General features: G+C 36.7%; 1 protein-coding gene across 20 annotated transcripts in view; it reads left to right on the forward strand.

Annotated features, from left to right (window-relative positions):
• B3GALT1 (beta-1,3-galactosyltransferase 1) overlaps window positions 1-24,792 on the forward strand; it is a 224,801-nt gene that overhangs the window by 144,376 nt on the left and 55,633 nt on the right. For 15 of the 20 annotated variants that reach the window (XR_012765051.1, XR_012765050.1, XR_012765048.1 and 12 more), the window contains one exon: window positions 12,600-12,704. The exons of 2 other annotated variants lie outside the window; for them this stretch is intronic. The gene's annotated coding sequence lies outside the window, so the exon portion shown is untranslated. Of the gene's footprint in view, window positions 1-12,582; window positions 12,705-13,817; window positions 13,897-17,800; window positions 18,501-24,792 lie in introns of those variants that run through there. 3 more of the 20 variants (XR_012765052.1, XR_012765049.1, XM_075430740.1) reach the window with 3 other exon arrangements.

The following is a 24,792-nucleotide window of genomic DNA, read 5'->3' on the forward strand; positions in this document are numbered from 1 at the left end:
ACATTGTCAGGCTTTGTGGGACTATATTGTTATTACAGAATCACAGAATGGTAGGGGTTGGAAGGGACCTCTGTGGGTCATCTTGTCTAACCCCCCTGCCGAAGCAGGGTCTCCATTTGTAAAATTGAAGAATGCCATGGATTCAACTGATATCAAAGACAGGGACAGTGATATTTGCAATTAAAAAGTAGTATTGCACTTGAGTTATTCTTACCTCCAACTTAACATACAAATATTTTTCCAGATTTCAAAGATCTCTCCCCTGTTCCTCCAAACACTGTTTTGTTTTGTTCACACAAGGACCAGTAGGAAAAAAAAGAGTATGGATTATGCATAGTAAAGCCTGCTAAATCTCTTCTCATTTAAAATTCTGCTTAAAGCTAAGTTTCCTAAACACCTTTAAAATAGAATTTAAGATAAATAATAACTTGAACCACATTGTAGTAAAGATAACTAAAAAGAAAGACCAACATTTCCAGAGATATGTTGATATAATAGGTAATGATCCTGCACCCCATAGGAATATCACAGAAATACCTTCAAAAGTAACATCCTTAGCTGTCCCACTGCCCCAAGAGACTCTCCCCATCTGTGCCACTACAGTATTCGATATGTACATTAAAATTGACCAGCTAGCTGCTAGCAAACAGAACGTATACACACTGAGTTGTTCTTTTCATTCTCTTCGCAGGGAAAGTGATTTTGGTCTCTCTTCTCTATTCATGCTGATGATTTTCACAAAGTGTGTGTGTGATATTTAGGAAATCTATAATTCTTTCAAATTTGTCTGAATTTACCAGCCAAAAATTATGGTTAAGTATTTTTTAAGCATACAATTAAAAGTCAAAAAGAGATAGATGACGTGACTGCATAAGACTCATTTCTCTGAAAGGGTAGATAGAAATGGAAGGCTGAATTCTGTTGTTATGCATAATCATTGGGAAGGGATTTGAGGAGAAACTATGGGATCAGTTCTGTAAGCAACAAAAGCAATTGTGGTAGAGTGAGACAGAGGTACAGATTGCCAAATGTTGACCGGCACTTCCTAGTTTGAAAAGCACCAGCTGCTAAACCTGGTGTAGTTTCAAAAGCAAGCATAGACAGGTAAGTGACGAATGCACGTGAGTATGAAAGCTGTATACTGAAATTATATGTTCCAGACAGATTTCAGCTTTTTAATGGGACTAAGGTTAGCGCTGCATGTATGGAACAATTTGAAAAGGATTTATCTGGGCATAAGGTGGGAGGATTAAACAAAGGTAGACAGTTACTTAAGCTCATGGACTTAAACAGTCAAAAGCTAACTTCTTCACATGCAACACTAATGCTTAAGTCATAGCACAGCTCAGCAATACGAAAATCTTGACTTAGCCTATGTACACAAAGGCCTTTTATTTTCATCTATCTAAATGACTCCCTTTGCTGACAGGATTACACTCCTGTGCATTAGAAGTGAATATAAGATTAGACTGAGCTATTCTTTACTTAGGACCCTATTCAGGGCTTCTGACCCAGAATTTTGTGTTTTAATTCAGTTATTCATTTACTATTTTGTTATTTTAAAACCAGAAAGTCACTGAGCAATGTAGTCCAATTGCAATGCGTCATTTTATTGGTTCTTTGAATAGATCTTAACTATAACATACATCAGTGGTGTTGCTGTAAGACAAAATTCAATAGGATTTTGCCTAGCATTCTGGAAAAGGAAATAAAAAAGGATGAATACACAAGTGATCTAGTGCCCCTAAATATCTGCTTGTTACCACTTAAGGGTGTGCTGATTTACCTCACTGTTGGGGATTTATTTGTTGGCTTTTTCTCCATCCTCTCATATGACATTATTTTTAATGTTGACACATTTACATTCTAAAACAACCCAGAGACCCATCTTTACTTGTATATCTTGCTAAATGCGAATAAAATTCAAACTGAAATGCATCAACTATTTCTGCTGACACCCAAGGTATCTATACCTTTCCCTGACTTCTCCATAACTCTTTACTTGGATTTATAAATCCTGTAGCTTGTTTGGTGTAACAGACTGTATTGTCACCATAATTTGTGATTCTCTTAAAAATCTCATAATATTTTGTGATGTATTTGTCTTTGGTTTTTAGGTCCTTCAGTCAAAAAGTGTCTACAAGGAAGTCTTTATCTGTTTTGGTTGTAAATTAAAACTGCATTTTTAGGTGTTACAGGGCTTAAAGATTTTTTTTCAAAGCCCCAAATAACCTACAGTGATTAAAAAATTGCATGGATAAATAATATTAACAGAGAACATCAGAGACTGACAGATCACTTTACCACGGTAACCTCAGCTAAGTGTTAAGTCTAGCCTCTTACCGAAACTGTCACGAAAGCCTCTGCTCAACTTCATGTTTTGTTTAATAGATCTAGCTGAGATGATCCTAAGTCAAGAACTTGAGAAATCATCGAATGCAAGAGCTTGAGAAATAGGAAAGTGAGCAAAACCCAGAGGGGGATTGTACTGCAAATGGGAGAACTAGGAGTAAGAGCAGGAATCAGGGGCTAAAGAGCAGGGCTAATGAGCAAGCCACAAGACAAGGATGAGGTACAGTAATATGCAGTGTGAGTAAAAACAAAAGCAACCTGCTGAGTGACCTAGAGCAATTAGTGCGATTTGCTCCCATCCCAGATGGGTAGGCAGCTGCCAGTCAGGCTAAGAGACCAGTCTTCTATCCTGGTAGACCAGTTACAGCCAGGTGGTTGGCTGTGGTTGAGTCTTGAAAAAAGACAACACAAATGTCCAGCTGAATTTTATAAACACAGAAAAATTTCCATGCACAAGTTCAACATGAACACTTAAAATATATTAGGTACCGCTACAGACAGTATGTAATAAGTGGCCTGATTAGATCATTGAGAGATTTGACTCGCCTGTCATCTCAGACCATTGTTGCTTTCTGGTTTTTAGCCTTGCCTTCATTTCAGAGACAGATTTTAAGGAGATCCAAAAGTTTCTCCTTATATGTAGATATATTGCTTGAAATAAGCGGTATTTTATATGTGTGAAAGCAAATGTACGTGGCTGTAGACACTTTATTTTATACGCCATAGCAGAAAAAGTGTCTGCAATGGCTGTGTGAACCCATCAGCACAGATGCAGACATAGTGAAGAGAGTAATGGTTTATTATGCTTCTTCTGCAGCTGAAGACTGTCAATTGCCAGAAAAGGGGAAGAGGGACATGAGAAATACAGATAGCCAATAGATATAAAGAGACAGAAGTTTAATAGCAAGTATACCAGAAAAAAGGGTACAAAATGCATTTGATACAGGTGAAAGATGTAACCTTATTGCTTTTTATTTATAGACCTGCACAGATGTGTATAGTGCTTTGTCATACAAAAATTAAATTGATACAGATAGCTCAAGGAGTAGAGATGTGAAATCAGAACTGGTATGAAGAGAATATTAGAATGAACTAAATTATTTGGGAATAGGAACTGCTTCATCCTGTGGTTATTGCAATAAATATGCAATGAATTACTCTGAAGAAATATTAAGTATCTTGCTAATGAGACCTAGGGTGTCATTGTACAATGTACCATGCTCAGACAGGACTTAGTGATAAACAGATGAGCCTTTGCTTAAAAATGGTGTAAGACCACAAAATACATACTAGCCAAGGACACACCATACACATATATATCCAAAGAAGAGGTCTGATATCCTAAGCACAAACTATTTCCCGAATGGAAGTCCTCTCAAAGACCAACCTTTTCTACAAACTACAGAAAAGACAATGCAAACAGACTACTTGTGAAGCTCGGCAGAGACACCAGTTCATTTCTGCTGCCAAAATACACCATAAAGGTATTAGAGTCCAGAAACATTGCCTGAGAATACATATTTCACATCTGTACACACTTAATTTTTCCTGAGTGACGCAAGACTTTTTTATTTACTTCATTAATACTTGAATTCCAAAAGGGAAGTGAATGGGGGAAGGATTCAAAGATTCAAGAGAAACTGAAGGGACTGACTGAGAGCTAGATCTAGAATAATGCTCAGCTAGCACCAGTTTCTCACATTCTGACCCAAAAATGCAAGTGCGTTGTAATAGTTATTGTTACCCACCAGCGAGTGCCATCTGGGATGCCATCACCTATGATCTTTATAAAAAGGAAGTAAGTTCCGCGAAGAGAATGAATCTGATTAGTTTTCTGTTAAGTTCATTATAGCACCATTAATTGTTTACTTTGTTTTTCTGTAAAATGAACACAAGGCTTGTATGAGGATAATGGATACGTGTATTGTACTGTACATATACATTCCTGCTCATATGGCTTAAGTCACGGTAGCAGTGCTTTTAAGTTAATGAAACTTAGTTCATTATAGATAAAAATACTGTGTTTCCACCATTAATTTGAAATGAATGAACTACTAGTTGTGTAAAAAACTTTTAAATTTCATTTCTGGTACTGCAGAAGCAGCAACAGTGGTTTCTTTTCATACATTTGTGATGTATAGGCAGAAAACACTAACTCTTCAAAATCTCCCCAAACTGTTTTACTTTTCTAAATTTTTTTAAATTAATCCTTAGGAATGTTCCTTTTTGTAACACATAGCAGAGCTTATTTTTATTTCCAGCACTGTGAAAGAGTAATGCTTTATTACTTAGTACTTGATAGGAGGATGAGTGTTACTCAAAACTCCAAATGATTTTGAATTTTGAAAGTCTTTGATTCATTTTCATAAAGCAGCTAAACGATGTTTTAGATTGGATGCATAAGAGAATAAGAACTTACTGGAAAACAGACAACTCAAGAATATTTCTAATGAGAACTGTTTCAGCTGAGAGAATGAATAAAATGCATTTTCATAAGGGACAATGAGTTATTTTTACCCGTCTTTCTTCTTATGATTAAGTGCTTTCTTTTTTTCGTTTAATGAAAGTGCTTTGCCAGAGAATTCATGTTTTGGTTGAACACAGAGCAAGCAACAAGCTCAATTATATACTCAATACAAATCTCATGCAATAATGATGAAATAAGTGTAAAATGACTGTAACCAAAGCAGATGCTTTATGAGGTAAAGTCTCTTCTACATTCAGTATGTGTAGGCAATATAGAGAAAATGGAAATGCATTTAAAAAAAGATGAAATTGTAGGCTAGACTGGCCAAAAGTTTTAATGAGACTGTAAAATATTATGATAAGCCTCTGTTTAAAATATACTCGGCCTTTGTCACTGCAGTGTAAAGCAGATAAAAACTTCATGAGACGTCAGGGAACATAATTAGAAGTCAAGATGGCGTGGAATTACGGTGCTTAACAAACACAAGGAGCCAGTTCTGAGCCCCTGGCCTGTGATGAGAAGTTCTGCTGACTTCAGCACTAAGAAAAAATAACTCAAATAATTGTGGGCTGCAGGACTGGACCTTGGTCATTATTGAATCTAAACACAGTAGAGCTTCAGGTTAGTAAGGGTAGCATGATCTTTGCAACGAACAGCTCTTTAACAAAGAGGTCAAAAGTCTGCTGCTGCTACTAACTAAAGAAGCAACCACTTAATCTCAGGCAGCATACAGATGCCTTACTTACAATATACAGCAGTCATTACAAAAGAAATGGATATTTATAGTTGTATTTATCATCCTTACATTGTCATATACAGACAGACACAGACAATGCTCTTTATCACATTCGTTTAGATTAGCTTCCAGTATTTTTTTTTCCCCTAACTCTGAGGCCATATTTTAATTGAGGCATTTCACAAAAGGTTTAAGGTTTAGAACTGGGTAAATTCCATTCAGCTTTGCAAGGATAAAATTTGCATAATAGGGCTGCAAGTCAAGATCTTTTAGGAATAAAATTTCTCCTGAAATATCTGACATTTCCAAGTGGAAATACCATCTGAACAAATCAATACTTGAGATTCCATTCTAGGTTTACAGAAGCAGCTATACAAAATAAGAATGACAAAACATTTTGTTCTAAAAAATGAAAGTTTTGAGCATAACCAGTGGTTTCTAGTTCTTCATCACAGTTTATCAGTCTTTAGCTTAAAATACAGCAAGTATGATAGTGGTCATAACTGCTTTCTGTTTGCTTAAAAATACTAGTAGTGAAGCTTACTGAACTACTTTGGCTTGATTGAATAGCTGGCAAAAGTCAAGCATTGGAATGACTATTTTTTCATGCAGTAGCATACAATGACATATGATCCTACACCTTTCCTTTCAGATGGAGTCAAGGGAGTAAGGTAGCACAAATGCCAGTTGCAGATAGCTAGCATGGAACAAGTCATACACCAGACATCATCTGCTGCAGTGATACATTCTTTAGTGATCTGGATGTCTGGGGAGGGGAAGAGGGATGAGGAAAATTAATGTGCCTAAATGTGGTCTTTATAATTCTAATGAGTTATTTAGTTACACATCCCTCTCCTGTTGCTAAGTAGGAGGATTATCATGATAGCTCTGCAGAATATTCATTATCACAAAATCAGGTTCCTTACACAAGCTTGTCTGCTTAACACCTTATTTGTGCATGTACCCAGTATTTTGTATTTATACCTGTCTGAGGAAGTTTTATATATACAAATTTTTAAAGTATCCAAGGGAAAACAACATAATCTATTATACGGCTAAAAGGGTTGTCAAGAGTCAAAGAAAGTACTATCAGAAATTCAGAACTGGATATTTTTAAAATTATCTCATTCACAGGAGGTCCTATACTAACCATACACAACCATATAACCAAAGCAAGGAGCTTTGATTCCTGTTTCTATCACTCGAAATTATTAATACTCAACTGTTAGAGCTAAATATTCTAAAAAATGTGTCCAGGCTCCCCATCCTATTTTTATTTCTTCAATGTTCTAGAAATCATTTTGGATGCTGCCCCCACTTTCCCCTCTCCCCTCAAAAAGCTTGACATCGCATGCTTTACTGAAAGTTTCCTGATTAATCACAGCATTTTTTCATGTGACTATGTAGTGAGAAATAAAAAAAAGAAAAAAAAGAGGCATATTTACCTGTATGGAAAGAACACTTAAATTAATAAGGGCAAATAAGGACCTTCCAGTGTACTGAAAGCATCCATTTTCTTTATACAAGATGAGATTTATGTTCATGTCTAAACATTTTACAGACCTCTATACATAGTGTGTTACACATACAGTAACATAAACTCACTGCTAGAAGAACTAAAGGTACATACATGTTGTTTGGGGGGCTATGGAAGAAACCAGCATCAATTCCTAGGGCAATCAGTGAGCAACAGCTCATACCCACAGTGCTCAGACCTAGGAGGAATAGATTTGCCATGTTCTTACTGCATAGATATGTGGAGCAAAACCCTCTGCATCTCATACAGCAATTTAAAACATACAATTTTATTAATTTTACCACAATTTCTCCTGAAGGCATCTAGCTGGTTTGCTTGGGAAAGAAGCCTACAAGTAAACAGGCTATATGAGGTGTGGGGGATCATGGAATTAGAATCTGGAACAAAAGAAGTCAGACAGATTTACAGATAGATGTTATTTTCAGAAAATCTTTCTTAGTCCCAACCTTTTTACACTTGCACTTTCTCTGTTTTCTTCCCATGTGCTCCTCTGGTTTTTGCTATCCCATCCTATTTCTTCAAGTTTTATTTCTAATAATCATTGTTGTCTCTCCAATCTTTAAGTTCCTTCACACCTTCATTTGCTCTTTTCTTCATCATATTCCTTGCTATATTTTTCCTGCTTCTCTATGTTTATTTTTCATTGTATGGTCCTAACCACCTCCCCTCAGCTTGTCCCTACATTTGCTCAAGCTCTTGCCAACTGATCTAAACTGGCTTTAGTCATGGATTCAAAATGTTAAACCCTGCCTCAAGCCTTTATACTTCCTTCTTCCCCCTCACAAAGAAGAGGTTACAATTTCAATAAGAACAACCAGTGTTAGGAAAAAATGTGCTTGTCCAGGGCCTTTTTATTTTTTTAAAGATTTTTTGATAAGTAACTAAGAAAGAGTAGGTGAGAATCCCCAAAAATACAAACAGAAATGGTGTTAACAACCACCAGTTACACTGAGCTTTAAGTTTCTTTTTTAAACTACGACTTAACAGTGAGACAGTAAAGCAGAGCCCAAGGTTCTTACCAATCACTAATTCGAGCTTTGAAATTAAGCGAAGACATATTCAGAACAATTCAGTAGCAGCATTTTTGTACAAGGACACATGAGGTGAAAAGAAAGTGTTATTTACACACCATTCAATTTGTGTGTGATGGAAAGAATAATAATTTTTTTTTCCCCTACTGCAATACCTAGTAATTACTTTCTACCAGTTTCTGACTGCTGGCTAGCATGGTTCAGGTGGCGAGGATGGCTGAAACACACACAGTGCCCTCCCCATAGCCAGTCACACCTGGACTGAGGCACACAAAGTTGAGGTGGGAATTCTGAACTCCCAGGCCCCCCAAACTCTTTCTGGCATATTCTTTTACCAGTTACACAGGTTATGCTATCGTCTTCATAATCCAGTCTCTCATTTGTAGTAATTTACATTGTTGAAGTGGAACCAGACTGAAGTAACACATTTGAAAGGTTTTTCATTATCTGAAATAATGATACCTACAGCTTAAGATTCTAATTTCATATACAGAATGTAATTTGCTGTTTGGTTGATCTTAGTAACTGAACTAATCCATTAGACTAATTCATACATATTGCATATACATGGAGAACAGAGTACACTTGTTTTAATTTGCAGCTTAGATGATGAAGCTCAGCTCATTTGCAAATGACTGGATGGCTGACAAAAATACAGAAAGAAACCATTCCTTGGTAAGAGTAATTTCCTATATGGGAATCTTGCTGGATACTCAGCTCTTGACAGATGCTCCAAAAGCAGCGAATATACTGGGCATTTATTCCCATTTGTACTTGTACCGAAGATTGTGACCTTTCTTTTGACATGTATGCCCCACAGCTGTTTCACAGTCATCTTACATTACCTTAACACGCTAATACGTGTGGACTCTCTCTCCAAGCAGAACAGTGGAACCAAAACCACAGGGCTGACATCTCAAGGAAGCACTTAAACTAGTGTACCACCTTTTGTAGTGAGTAGAAACGAGACCAAGCACTTGAGTTTTAACCAGTTCAGAGAGATTTTCTCTTAGCTGCAACTTAGATTAGCCTTAGCACTTGGGTAGCAGTCTTCAGCGTGTAATAGCTGAGGACTGCCAGGAGATTTTTGACAAAGAGCTCTCTTCTCTGCAGTGCATACACATTCTTTCTCTTTCCATATCAGGGCAAGAAGCCCCAAATTTAGTGATCAGCAAAAGCCTTGTAGAAAATTGCTCTCTTTTCTAAAAGCATTCTGCTAGGGAATTAGAAGTGACCATGCAGTCTGAGAAAGGGCAGTCTCAGTCTGGGCTGAATACAAATCAAATATATAAATGAAGTTGTATATCACTTAGACTTACTGCTGATAAGTATTGACAGCAGCACGGCCTTTTCCCTTTCCTTGGACCATCTTCTCTTCCAGTCTAACTTATATAGATCAAAATAATTACACTGTGCATCTGTACAAGTATCAAGATGTTCCTGACATTACACTCTGCCAGGTTTCAATGGGTTGAAGGGTTACCTATTAGGGCAGACTTACTACTGACCATTACTTTTAATAAGGATTTAAGAGTGCCTACTTTGTGTGCTGCAAGCTTGTTTGTTTTCAAAAGAACTGTAGTAATAAACAGTAAATTCCAGTCTGAGTGTAATTCCCATAGCAATTCTATGCTTTTAAAATAATTAAGTTATAATTCCATTCCATCTTTAAACTACAAAAATCGGAAAGAGTTCCTCACTGTTTTGACCGTGGTTAAGATTTTAAACTGTTTCTTTCAAACAGATAGCTTAAGAAAGCTGTACATATTATCTCCTACTTGCTTCAAGGAAACATTATTTTATATCTATTTTATTCCAAACTCAGACTGGAAAAAGAGTGATTGGTGGGGGAGGGAAGAAGCTCAATGACTACGGAGATATGGAATTTTGTAAGAAGTCCTAGTAAAAAAAAAAATTTAAAAATTGGCAATTGTATTAATGTTTCTGCAATTCAAAAAATTTTAATAAAAAAATGAAACCTAGTATATTTGAATCTGCATAGAGCCGTTCTGAAACCAGATTCAGATCACTAATGTTTTCTAACTGAAAGAAACCAAACAATGATTTCTCTTCCACTTCAGTTATGAAACCAAGCCAAACCATCTTCCTTCCTATTCACCCCACCACAACTCTTAACTATTTGCCTGATTCATAGCCTACATCCCAATATAACAGAGATTTGGGAGGAGAAGATGATGAGGTTTGAACAGGACTTGTTTATGGCTGAAGACTGGAACCCAGCCTCTAGCACTCATGATAGCCAGCACTGCAATGCTCACTTTGAATTAGATAATGTAGCGAAGGTAACCTACAATCAACTAACAAAGTTAAAAAATTCAGGTTTTGCCACATTAAGCTCTAAATTGCATTTAATAGATTGACGGATAAAGTCTAACCAATGTTTTTTCATATGGAAAACCCCACCATATTTGATTTCTGTTTTATTACAAAAGTAGTGAGCCTAACCCCTCAAATTAGTATTTTTAATTAGAAAATTGTTTTGAAAAATTTAAGAAAATTGTGAATTTTTATTTCAAACTATTGATAGAAAAATTTGAAAGGAACTGGACAGAAAGCCAATTCTGAGATATTTGAGACTTCTTCATACTTTTGCCTTTGCTGCACTAAAATATAGTGGCTATTCATGCAGTGCCTCTATGCAACAAAACTTCCAATATAAATTCAACAAGAATGAGAGCAATTACATATTCTGACTTGTATTTCATCATTTGTCAAATATTTGGAATACAAGGGTGAATTCTATTTGTATTCTACAATTTTGAAAGTCCACTAATTGCAAGACATTCTAAAACAAATGTGAATTTTCTGGATGGGTACCATCCAATTTCTAATGGACAGGTGTTCATATAAAAATTCAACAGTATCAGTAACAAGCTGACAGTTACTGGTGGGGTGAGGGGTCTTAAGAAATTATTTGGCTCACAGCTGAACTTCCTGTTTAACAACAGGGATGATCAAATTAAGTCAAGGTCAAGTATGTGACAGAGCAGCTGTGGCATTGTCATAGCTTAGCCCAGCAGCCGGCAACTAAGCACCAGACAGCCGCTTGCTCACCTCTCCCCCCACAGCAGGAGTGGGAGGAGAAATGGACAAAAGGGGAAACTCATGGGTTGAGATCAAGACAGTTTAATAAGGCAAAAAGTAAATACTACTACTACTAATTATAATAATAATGATAATAATGAATATGAAAAAGAAATATATACAACACAATTTTTCTCCCCACTCGACAACCAATCCGCAAGCCAGTCCCCGAGCAGCAACTGCAGAAGGCCAAACTCGTGAATATTTGAGAGTTTTGCAGAACTCTGGAAAAAAACAAACTCATGGAAAAGTTTGAACTTATGGACTCTCCAACTCTCAGAAAAAATGAAAAGCTCATAGCTTCCTCACCCTGCCAACCCCATTCATAAACAGAGCACGACGTCCATGGTATGGAGTATTTCCATTGGCCAGCTTGGGTTATCTGGCTGTGCTCCCTCCCAGCTCCTCGACACCTGCTCATTAGCTGAACATGAGAAACTGGAAAAAAGTCCTCGATTTCTTAGCAACAACCGAAAACATTAGTGTTGTCAACATTCTTCTGGTACTAAATCCAAAACACAGCAGCTACTGGGAGGAAAATTAACTCTATCCCAGCTGAAACCAGGACAGCCCTGCAGCAGACAAGGACTGCTGCTATACATATAGTAAATTTGTTTTGAATTTCGAATCCACCATTCATGTCTTGCAATTCAAGGCTGATGCAGGACACACAGTGGCCTCCTGCATTCTCAGCCTGTAATTTGGCCTCTCCAGGTTCAGCTCCTTCCTAGGCTGCTTCAAGCCATCGTGGCGCAGCAGCCCCTTAGCACTCACTGCATCACTTCAGTAGCCCACCTACTGTGGGCAATACGGCAGGATGACCAACCAGTCTCCCCCCACTGAATAAAAGAGATGTTTAATTTTCCCTAACAGAATGAAATGACTGGACTAGGGGTGACATTCTTGCCCGCAGAAAGTTTTACTCTCAGATGTAGCCCATCTAGAACTCTTATTAACCACTACAAATATATGCTGTTAACAAAGAGTGGGTTTGGGCCCTGTAATGCTTTGGCTTCATAATCTATGATTTTCCTGTTTAAGAAAATGAAAATAAATTGATTTATGGCAGTTAATGCACAGGTACTGAAAACGGTGGCTGTAATTTTTTTGGTACCCATCTGTCCTCCTCTTACTCCATCTGTTTCCTTCACTCATTGCACTGGAATCCTGCTTCATGGAACGGAATCCAAACTCTTTCGTGTAGCACAGTGTAAGTTACCTAGCTACCCAGCCGAAAGACATTTTCAAAATAAATCACTCTCCTTGTACTCTGTGGAAGTCAACAGACATTGACTTTGGTGTTAATATATGTCTGAGCAATCCTTCTTTCAACAAAATATACAACTGTCAGTAGATTTCCTCTAATTTCAGATTGTGGACTTCAAAATAATACCATAAAGGCTCACCATTTCAGTCAATTCTTGATTGCACCTTGGGGACTTTCTACCGATTCCACTTGATGCTGCTTTTAAAATGGTAAGTACCTACATAACGGTATCATATTATAAACTGGTTTAGATTTTTATAGCTAATACAACAGTATAAATGCACAGTATTATATTATTTCATTGGATAGTAAAGCTTTTATTAACTTATGTTGACTTAACTTTTTTTATTATTTAACAGTTCTTTGGCCTGTTAATGATTAAATATTTTGATTTGACTCTTTACACTAAGTGTAAGTGTTTCACAGGACAATAAAACCTAAGAAAGCCCTTCCCCATTTACACTCCAAGGTGTAAGATACAATATAAAGGCTGAAATTATTTTTTTTGAGAAATTTTGTATAGCACAAATACAAAAACCACCACTGAAAACATCTGTTCTACGGGATAGTATAAACAAAGGATACTTCCATTATTATCTCATCTTTAAGGCAGTGTGGTAAGTGAGGTCATTCAAAGGTTGAGAAATGGGGGGAGGCTGCTGTTGCTCTATAAAAGGGCTCACACTTTGAATATAAGTTTCTCATCAGTATTCATGGTGTCTTTGTTTTCTATATTAACATGGTATCTAGAATACCTTCTAGAATACCTACATGCCTTAAATACTTTGTTTTATGCATTTACACTTTATTATTAGCATTGTAATAAAAGGGAATAGTTACATTTTATTTGCAGCTAGAAAGGATTTTTGATTGATATTGAATAAAATATTCAAGAATATTAGCATACAAAATACAGTTCACAGGAATAAACACACAACTTTCTGACTAAGGTGACAGTAACTCTACTTATCAGTTCTTTTTCTTCTGTAGTCCCACAGTTTTTTACCAAAAATTCAGTAGCATATCTGCCTGTAAGAATTTCATTGAGTCAAAAGCAGTAAATTACCTAACCTCTTGAGACATAGAAGGAGCTTTTATAATATAAGGGAATTTACAAATATGTAGTGAGAATTTAAGATGGAAATTAAACATTTTTCCAAGATGAAAAATGGAAACAAGTGCTGGTAATAGCACTTTGTAAAATAGAACTTCCATGTTAGACATCCATTATAGTGATGTAGGTAACGAAAAAAAATGAGGATTGCAATTTTTTTAGTCTTTATGTTTACATTTAAATACATATAGCCCATTTCTCCTTTCAGCAGCAGAGGTTGACGCAGTTACAGATGAAAGCAAAAAATGAATGGCTGGCTTTAATCATACAGAAATTTTAATCATACAGAAATAAATGAAAGTCTCTATACCTCCTATGGTCTTTTAAAAAGCATTAATAATAAAGTATTTGCATAAAGTTAAAGCAAGAAAGCACTTATATGTGAGAGAATATGCATCTTTTTGACATGTGCAAGCTACTTCTCTTGATCGGCTCTATAAATAGAAACTAATTATGGAGACACTAAAAACAAGACAATTCCCTAGAAAATAAGAGAGGCTCTTTTTAAATGTACTCAGAATAGTGTGAGTAAACCTGTATCATACAGATACACAACCACTAAACACATTTGAATTACAAATCTTTCTCGGTCTAGTCTTCCTCCTTTTACAAGCAATGGTTAAACTTCCACTAACTCCATACATGCAGAATCAGCCTTGATGCATTCTATTTTAGTAATATTTTCTGGCCTACACAGTATCAATACTAACTGTGAATGTCAGAAGAACTGTACAGGCTTTAGTGAAAAAAAGCATTCAGGCCTCTGAATGAATGCCTGAGCTCTGACTTCTAAGTGAAGACAGAGATCAGTAAGTCAGCTGCTGTTCGTATGGCTTTCTGACTCATAATCAAAAACTAGAGGCTGGGGAGTGCTTAGTAATATAATCTGTTCCTTCCCAGGAATTACATGTATGTTTTCTCTTAAAATAACTTCATTCTCCTGCTTTGGTTATAAATATAACTTCAGAAACAAGTACAGTCCAAGGCTAAATTCCAAACCCAAAAGCTGACACAATATAGGGGTCAGCAACGAGGTTGAAATTTCAAATTAGTATGCTGAGTCTATCCTGTCAAGGTGGGGGTTAGGGGCTACTCAGTTTCAGAGAGTACCTAAGCTGCCGCCTTGGACAGTGATGTTTCCCAGACTCACTGCAGAAGTGCATGTCAAGCCACTGCTTAGAGCAAACAGCAACCTGTTTCGATATTGTCAAAAGCAGACTGGCAAAGGACAAAACAGAAGGGACTTCAGCCCCTCGGGGCTGGAGAGCACCATTAGAGGGGCTGAAGTGGAACCAGGTGGCGAAAGCTGTCTTCCTTGGGAGCTGGGGGGAGGAGGTGGCTGAATGGAGCTGCAGAGCTCAGCCATGTTAAAAGTTTCATGCAGGATTTGACAAAATTAAATACAACCATGGCCTTTATTTTTAGACATCTGCACTAAGAGAAGGGAGATTAAGATGCCAGAAATCATTATCCTTCGCAGGCAGAGTCGCTCAGGAATCCAATCTGTATGACTGCAGATACTTGCAAACATTGATTCACCAGGATACAGCACTGAGCTACAATTCACATAGGTTTAGTGCCATGCAACAACCCAGCAGTCAAAAGATTTGTCCCGTTAGAACAGTGTAGAAACTGACAATCTGCTATGCTGCTTTACAAAATCATCATGGGAGGAAATATCTTTAGGTTTTGCCCACACAATAAGTCAAAATGCTTTAATTTACATACAACATTTTGCCAGCCAGTAGCAGCTAGCAAGTATTATTCATTTTCCCCACCCTTTACCTTAAAAGGGATTGTTCTGTATCTCTTCAGTCATGGCATATACATTTTCTGTGAAGAAAATAAACCAAAGCAACTGGGTATTTATCAGTGCGCAAAAAAGCACAGTCTAGGGTGGAATACACAACCCAGTGCACGTGCTTTCTAGTTGCTATATACTGCTACCCTGAAGTGCAAAATAGTTGCACAAGTATAGAGAACGCTCAGTGGCAGCAGGAGGCAGCACTTGTAGCCTAGACCAGTCCTAGCTCGTGCCTGCAGAGACCTATTTCAAGCCAGCTGGACATTAACCTAAATAGCATTTACCGGAGTTTCAAATAAATTACATATTCTTAGTCTCAACTTCCTGTTGTGGAGTGCAACAACATTTTAATCTATGCTAAAGCGAGGACAAAATGAATCATGTAAGTCTAAGTGGACGCATTGGGCATGTTAAATGAGGAACAGGCATAATCATTCAAAGCAGAAGCAATTAGATCACAGGGAATGCATTTAAATAGTTACAGCAGCAATTATTTCATTTTCAGCTACTTGAGACTATGAGACCATAACCTAAAAATTTAGTCAATGGCTTTTGGTTTGTAGACAAGTGCAAATCTGCAGGATTTTAGCTTTCCATGGTTAACTGATCAGAACATGCTTTTCATTCATTCTTGGGTTTTAGATTTTATTGTTAATGCAGTAAATCTGCGTAATACTGAAAGCTGGAAGTGCAGTGTCAAATAAATAGAACTTAATATCAAAATAACAGGGCCTGTTGCACTTTTTGGTGATTTTTCGTATTTAATTAACTGAAAAGTTCACTTCTGAATTTTAATTCACTGACAAATAACTTCATTAACACAAAATTATGATTGCCTGTGGTGTTTCGTGTCCTTCCAGAAGGCTGACTTCAAAAACATACAAACTTTGAGGGGTAGTGTGGCAAGAAGGAAACACAATAGGACAACCTTAGCTGGCATTACTGAAAGCAAAATTCCCTGTACAAACTCAAACTGAAGGGGATCTTGGAGGTGAGAATAGAGCAGAGATTACATAAGGCAAGTTGTGGGAATGATGACTGGAGGAACCTGCCACAGAAAAAGGGGACAATCCTCAAGGCAGGAGATACAACAAAAGAACTATCTGCATTAATGTAAAGAAAAAAGGAAAATGTTGACAATGTGTTCACACAGCATTTTGAAAGAGAGAAAAATAAATTGGAATTAAATAGGATTTATCAGTCACTGGAGGGGTATGCCTCTTTCTGTTCTCCCCTCCCACCTTCTGCATCATCAAGCTCAGCATTATCAGTAGAACATTTTTCACCTTTTCAGATAAAGTTATGAACAGCAGTCCTGATGCCCTAAGTGTGGCGAAAGTTGCTCAGCTGTGCCTGGTTCTCTCTGCTACTGAATAATCTCTTGTAATCAATGTATTAAAGAATAAACCCAATTAAACCCAATACAGTTTTCATGATAGCAAACTCAGAAGCTATACTAAAATTACAGTTAATTATGTATGTATATGCTGGGTTTAGTCCTCTGTAGAGGACACCAGGTTTGGCATGAAATTGTTCTTCAGCTTGATAGGCAGACCAGAACAAAGTGCAGTGATGTTCAGCTCACCGTAATGGTGATATCTACGTTGCAAAGCAAAGAGGTGAAATTTGACTTTACTCCAGCATCATCTCTCATAGAAAGAAATAGCATTTTCTTGTTTTATTTATACAAGTTCAGAGGACACTGACTGACATACATACACACAAAAAGGAGCAGTTCTGCTACGTGCTACAGCAGAACTGCAGAAGATATGTGTGAAAGAAAACCATACATAGGCCCAGTCCTCAATAATGTCAAGGTCACCTATCTGTACATGATAACCACTGAAAGTATGCCAAAACACACCATGCTAGTGGCCAGTTTATTACTTGCTTTATTGCACCAAAGCATTTATAGGCAAGTCACAACTGCTTGGTAGCTCACACAGGAACTTTTGATCTCTTCTGGTCCAGCTACTGCAGCCACCTGTTTCATATTCCTTGCATTAATTCTTTGCCTGTTCACTTTGTCCCTTCCTTTCAGACACTGTACAGGTTTTGGCTGGGATAGAGCTAGTTTTCTTCATAGCAGTTCACATGATGCTGTGTTTTGGACTTGTGACCAGAACAGTGCTGGTAACACACCAATGTTTGAGCTATTGCTGAGCAGTACTTGCACAGTGTCAAGGCCATCTCTGTTTCTCATGCTGCCCCACCACTGAGCAGGGTGGAGGTGCACAAGGAGTTAGGAGGGGACACAGCCAGGACAGCTGACCCAAATGACCAGAGGGATAATCCCATATTACAACCATATTACGTCATGCTCAGCAATAAAGCTGGGGGAACGAAGGAAGGGAGTACATTCAGAATTATGGCATTTGTCTTCCCAGGTAACGATCATGCAAGATAACGCCCTGCTTTCCTGGAGATAAATAGCTGCCTACTGGGGTTAACCCATGACTGACACAAAGTCCCCTTTTATTTTAATTAGTAGCAAAATAGCGATGTATCCCTCTATTGTCCTCTTTGTACCTCTTTTTTCTTCAGTTATTAACAGAAGACTGAAAGCATTTACCGAGAGCTAGAACAAAGAGAATACAAATGTCAGGCTTTTATAAGGTCACAAAACACTTGCATTTAACTCTGGCAAGTTTGTGTGGAGAAAAAGTACCATGAATGGAAGGGGTCGGTCTAATTTTATCAGTATTTCATTTACACTTCTGCTTCTATTTCATTCCTACAGTCATCTAATTAGTCTTTGTTTTACAAGTTCATTGAAATACAGTTCTGTAGACAGAAATATTTGTCTTGCTTCTTTTAGCTGTTACTAACAAAACAGAAGACATTCACAGAAGCAGATGACTCCTACTTTAAATCCTGTCCTAAGAGACATAAGCTAATCCACTGCACTGATAAAACAAGATTGGTTTAGATTTACATATATGATAAAAATCCTGTCAAATAATATTTTATATGCAGACTAAACCCAAACCAAAAATTAAACTAAATTACATAGTTTGACACAGAAATACAGTGGTTAAAATTGCATAAGCCTAAGTAGGTCAGAACTCCCACTGACTTACATATGAAGTTTTGGGGGTTTGTATTTGTCTTTTCTCTGAAAATATACATCTATGTCAAATAAAGAATTTTGCAAAATGTTTTTTGATTCTCTAACTTTATTTTCATAAGGTCATACTAATTTTCTGTCTAAAAGACTGTTCTAGAACATGAGGCTAATACATGCCAAAAAGTAAAAAAGGCTTCACAAAAGGAATTTAAATCTTTGAGGAGTTAAACATGCTAGTAAAAAAACCAGTCTCCCCTATGTAAAATAATAGTATATACACGACTCCGAACTTCAGAGGCAGAGCAGGCAAGCTGACTAGGTAACACATCTGGCACAATGTCAGTGTAGAATATCAGGGGGAAACAAATAAAAGAAAGGAAAGTTACATTTTGAAATTATATTACTATCACAGAAAAAAAATGTAGATTTTTACCTGATATCACTGTCTCTCAAAGAACACTAATCCCATTTATCAGCCAAAAATAACATTTGCCCCTCCTTCAAAAGCAATCTGGGAAATGAATCTTTGTACTATCTGTAAAGAGCACACAGCCTGGATATAACTTTTTTTTAGTTAGCCATCATAGCTGATTTAAAAGCTATGTGGACATTGCTACTCAGATATTCTTATGGACCAAATGACCATTCTCTCAACCTCCTCTTACCTGAGCCCAGTAGGTTTGTCATCAGAGATATATGACAACACTCTCTGCTTCAGCAGGCTCTTAGTTGTTCTGCACTGAAAGCACCAGGGGGTTCCTACAACGTGGATTTAATTTGGGTAGCAATGATATCATGAGGCTTCGCTGTACATGCATAACGCCACTTTCCCTCATCACATGGTAACAGTTTGAACATTCATAAACATCAAAACAAGTATGAATATTTTTAATGCTGGGGATTCAACCTACCAGTGATGTTTCTCTCACCGCCATGCTTTTTCTGCTACTAAAACACACACATGGATAGTCTTATATCCTCAGCATTTGCCTTAACATATGTTCTTAACTTTTTTTGTATGTCCATAAATCTTTTCAAATCTTGTTGCTTAACCTTTAGTCACCTTGTTATTATCTAACTTCCCAATTAGTAGTAAATTCTAAAAAATTTTCAGCAACTGAATAATCATTATCTTAACCTAGAATTTGCAGTCATAGGAGCATAACTCAGTTTTTTTCAGAAAGTACTTCAAACAGGAGCAGCCAGTAACAGATTTCAACCTTTCATTTCCATGTTGTGCTGAATATCACAGTGAGCAGAATGAGTTTTGTCACTGCTATTAATGGGAGTAATCTTGTATCTAATTGATGTATTCGTCTTAACAAGACAAAAGTTGGTAAGCTTCTAAGCTTTAAATCTCCACTTGAAAACTCTAGTTTCTTCATCAGAGACTTCTCTAAGAAGTATTTTTGATTTGTACCCAGACAAGTGACCCAGGGTGCTGCAGAACAGGGCTAGCATAGCATTATACTTGTCACCCAGAAATAGAACAGATTGTTTCGGAATCTTTCTTTTAACCATATTTAAGCATAGATTCCAGAGACTATGGACTAAAACACAGCACCCTGAATTCCATCTCGTATCTTCAACAACATCTGGTTTCCTACCTTCTCTCTGGATAACTCTGTTGAAGAACATAAATTACACTGGCCTTTGTTTCAGAAATAGAAAGCTAAAACATACAAATATATTTTGTCCCAGCTAGAAGACACAAAACAAAACTTAAGAAAAGTCTTTTGTGGTATACAACTTCTAAACCTCTTTCTAACACTAGTCTGAACAAAGGGTCAGGACTAAGCATTGTACACATTTGTATACCCAGAGCCCAAGGAATTCGATGAGTTTTCACAAAGAAGAGCTTAAAGCATTGTGCTTCTGATCAAAAAAATTTTGCAAGAACTCCAGCTTTAAGCAATATAAGATAACCTAGATTTTAGTACCCAAGGGTGGCAAAGCCCGAAGGAGATCGTGGGAAGAGCAATATTTAGGCAGTCTAAATTTCCATTTCCACCTTGAATACAATTCTAACATGATCATGCTGATGAATTTGAATTTACTAAATTCTGTGCAGGAAAAAAGTCTGTTTACAAAACCAGAAATTGTATGACACAAACATTTGAAACAAAACCCTTTCCTCCACCATAATCAGACATGGATGAGAACGAATTTAAGGATTCTTCTTCCAACAGGTATTTCACAGCAGTTTTGCTCATCTAATTGCTTTTACAATAACAAAATCAGTCAAGTGGGTTTTTTTTCAAAATAGGGATGAACAAAAGTTCTCTCATGATGAGGTTTGAATCATCTTTAGTTCCTTCTCTTCAGAACTTTTTATGAAAGAGATTTAAGAAGGGGTTCAGTTGTGCCAAATTAAGGTTGCAATGACTGATCAGTAAATGGGATATCAGATTCAAAAGCAGAATCTCTTCTATCAAAAAGAAAAAGGTGCTTCTGAGTTCAAAAGCAGTATGCTTTTTGTTTTACTATATATAATACTGCGATTATAATTTCTTACTAGACAGCATATCAGCTAAGACCTTAATTTACTGTCCTTCTCTTTTTTTGTTCACTGATCATAGCATAGGGATGTGGATAAGACTCAAGAGTCATTCTCAGGAAAGAGAAATTAGAAAAAAAAAAACAAAAAACAAAACTCAAACTCAGCAATTAAACTACATCCCAGCTTGAAAACTGCTTTCAGTCACGGAATGGCAAACATAAGCACCTTGCCTCTGAAGGTGATGAAGTGGTCTTCAAATACGTATCAGCAAGAAAAGAGTATTATAATAGTGGGCTTCAAATACATATCAGCAAGAAAAGAGTATGATAATATTAGGAAGTCTTTTGTTTCTTTTTATTTGATAGCTCTTGAGTTTTGTTCATAAGCAATTCTAGCAGATTTTTCTGTTCAAATTGTTCAAATAGAAAGAAAAACCTGCCTTTGTAAAACTTTAGTTCTATAGGAACACCAATGATATTACTGAAAATGTACCTGCCTACAAGATGACTTTGGATCTTTAAGCTCAGACACATGATATCTGTCTTTCAGATCAGTGTCTGCTCAGCTTAGGAAAAAGCAGCAGCCAGGACTTCATGAGCTAAGAAAGTTGTTTGCAACTTTAATAATGCGCTAGTACTTCTATTTCAGTTAGTATCTATTTACTTTGAATTTTATAATACATTAATTTGTCTGTTTTTGAAATTACAGATGAGTGAATTTACAGGGTTTTTTTAAAAGATAACTTTAATTCTTTCATCCAAGATATCCTGCCGAAACAGAACTGATAACCCTTAAAAAAACATCTGCATAACATATTACTCACTTTCACTGTTTTGCTAGCATGCCCCTAGCTATAGAAACAATGCTGACTAACGATAAATGCAGAGCAAAATTCAGGAGCATGAAGAAATATATAATTCATATGTTAGAATGCTTTTGCATATATGTGGATCATCTTGACAATCAATTCATAAAAAAAGGGAAGCTTAGGACCTAGAGAGTACATTTGCAAAGCTTTATACAGGAGGTACACTCATTAATCCTATTAATAAATAATAGGATTTGTGTATACACCACTTACATGTGGCTTTCAAAAACTTCCGCATTTAGACCAAACTTAAGAAAGCAGATAAAAAAAAAAAATAGTAACATGTCAACCAGTGATTATTCCTTTCTATTCATGTATAAGCTGCTCAACAGTACTTTTATGTCTTTGTTGGAAATACCGCTGCTGGAAAGTAGTAATTCTAAGGCAGATTTTATTGTTTTGGCTACTAACATAGAAATGTTACTGTCCTGCTGAATCTTCCATTTCTTCTTTCGACATTGTAAAAACAGGCACCCTGATATCTCTATAAAAGATACTATACAGCATAACTTTGTCCTCTACATTAAAGAGGACATACCGGTTAATGAAATATAGGATCAGCATTTCTCTGACTGTGTCTGCACATCTTCTGGTTGCCAAGCTACAAAATACACTCAAAACTTTTTGGGTTTTCATATGTGAAAACAGCTTTTGGGGAAAGTGTCCAAACAAACATCTGTGGATGAGAGTTTTTTATTTGCTCACAGAACAGACACTACATCATGAGGATCAAATTTATCCACTTCATCTCTCACAGGCAGTATAAAAAACTCCACATTTAGTTGCCTGATTATTTGCCTTTCTTATCTATTTAATCTTGACAAAGGGACAATAAAAGGCATCAGGTAAAGTCAGTTTTCACAGCTACTATGCTAGACCATCTTATTAGGAAACAAATCAAAACCACAAGCTCATTCCACACAAGCTGCAAACAATTTCCATACAGAAGTGATTTTGGTCAAAGTTACACAAAAGAAAGATTCTGGCCAAAAATTAAAATCAGCTATGCATCAGCTCAGATATAAATGAACTGACATTCCTTCCAGGTGTCTTGTGTATCCGTCATACCCTGTAGAATATTTTCAGGCTGAGATATGTTGAACTATTAACTGTCTTCACTTAGAAGAAATGAAAGTTCACTTAGAATATTTTATCAGAAATATCTGATAAAAACCTTTGAAGAAAAGTAATTGAAGTAAAAGTTGGACACATGACTAATTTTTCTTTATCTTGGACAAAGTAGCACAGTGAAATAAATTGCATAGGACTGCTTCTGCTGTTAATTTTCAGCAAAGCATGAGCATTTCCACCACCGCCATTAAATATTCTCAAATCCAAACACAGGGACTTTACATGAAAACCAGCTATTTCCTAACATGCACGATAAAAATCCTATTTACATAAAAATTTGAAAAAAAGGAGAGGAAATTTAAACAAATTCAACACTGACAGACAAAGGCATGTTTTAGATGCAGTAATAAGTGCACACCCTTCAAGTTTTTCAGTTTGTGGATAAGAATGCCATTTAATATTTTTAATTCTATGTAGATGGTTATTTTTATTCCTGTAAAGCTAGCACAAAAACAGTCTAATGTATCATAGAACTAGTATCTTCTGGTTTATTCTACAATTTTCTATGCACTGTAAAGTGTCAAGACCATCGCATCTGAATTCTAGTGAAAGGTATGGAATGAACCTCAATCACAGTATTCTGAATGTCTCCTCCTATGTAAGTTCAAAGCTGAAGTTTGAAGCCTAAGTATTTTGGACAGTGCAAAACAGTGATCCTGAAATACAAAAATAAACTGAGTTTGAATTAATAACTGCCTAATTACACAACAGTCTGTGTGAAATACCACCTAAATATATCCCCTCCCCCAGAATATCATCAGACACTCTGGGAAATGAAAACTGTCTCATAAAACAAGAAGAGTTTAGCAATTCCTTTTGTCTGCTCTGTGCATCTGGTACAGTTCTGAATGCACAACCTATATAGAGCATCTCTGGCTGAAATAACCAAAAGGGCAGAACAATGACAAACTCACTCAGTCACCCAAGCAGAATCCTGCTTCAAACTCCCACCCAAGCAGCCAGTTGATACATACAGTGGCCAAGGGTGGGTATTACTATTCACCGATGACACCCTCAGTTTCAAGCTACCTCTAATTAATTATTAAGCAAGAGTTATTATGTTGTTTCAATCACTATTCAAAGCACTGAAGCTACCAAGCAGATATGTTAGACCACATGAGCTCTTCTTGCCAAAATATGGAAATGGTTTAAGCTCATATCCCAGTTTTGAGCATTTCTGAAGAATCTGACAGAATCTGACATATTAGCTTTAAAGGGACAGACTACAGCTGTAGAATTAAAATTGCATCAGGGCTTGACAGGCAAGGAAGGGAAACATTTCCCACTACAGTGACTGAACATGCTGAGGGTGCTGCTGAGACACTGATCTTTGTGAGGAGGGAGATTAGGGATGGGAAGCATTACATGTCTCTCATCTTTCTTTCCCAGTAACAGCCAGTCACTGCAAGAAAGTGTACACTGCACATATATAAGGTGCCATATTTCTGTTAGGAGGGAGATTTTTCTTTTTTTTCCCCCTCCATGTTCTGGTGAATAAGTGGAACTAGAATGCCAAAAAAATAACGAATGGTATTTTAATGTTCTACTTTAGAAATGATTCACCAAGGTCTGCCTGATTACCTTGTTATAATATTTTATTTTGTTTGGTATTTTCTAGTAATTTTAAGCTTGCAGTGCTACTTCATGTCTCCATAGAGCCAATATTCCTGTTTTCCACAGATTATTAGTTGTACAGAAAGCTATTTGGAACCTTAAGGTCTGCACAGACTCCTTGACCAAAAAGTTGGGTTAGTATTGCACAAGTCACTAATGGAAAAGTGACTCAGAATCAAAGTATTTATTACAAATAGCT

This window comes from Opisthocomus hoazin, chromosome 9 (genome assembly GCF_030867145.1).
Source record: "Opisthocomus hoazin isolate bOpiHoa1 chromosome 9, bOpiHoa1.hap1, whole genome shotgun sequence".
In the NCBI taxonomy this organism is placed as follows: Eukaryota; Metazoa; Chordata; class Aves; order Opisthocomiformes; family Opisthocomidae; genus Opisthocomus; species Opisthocomus hoazin.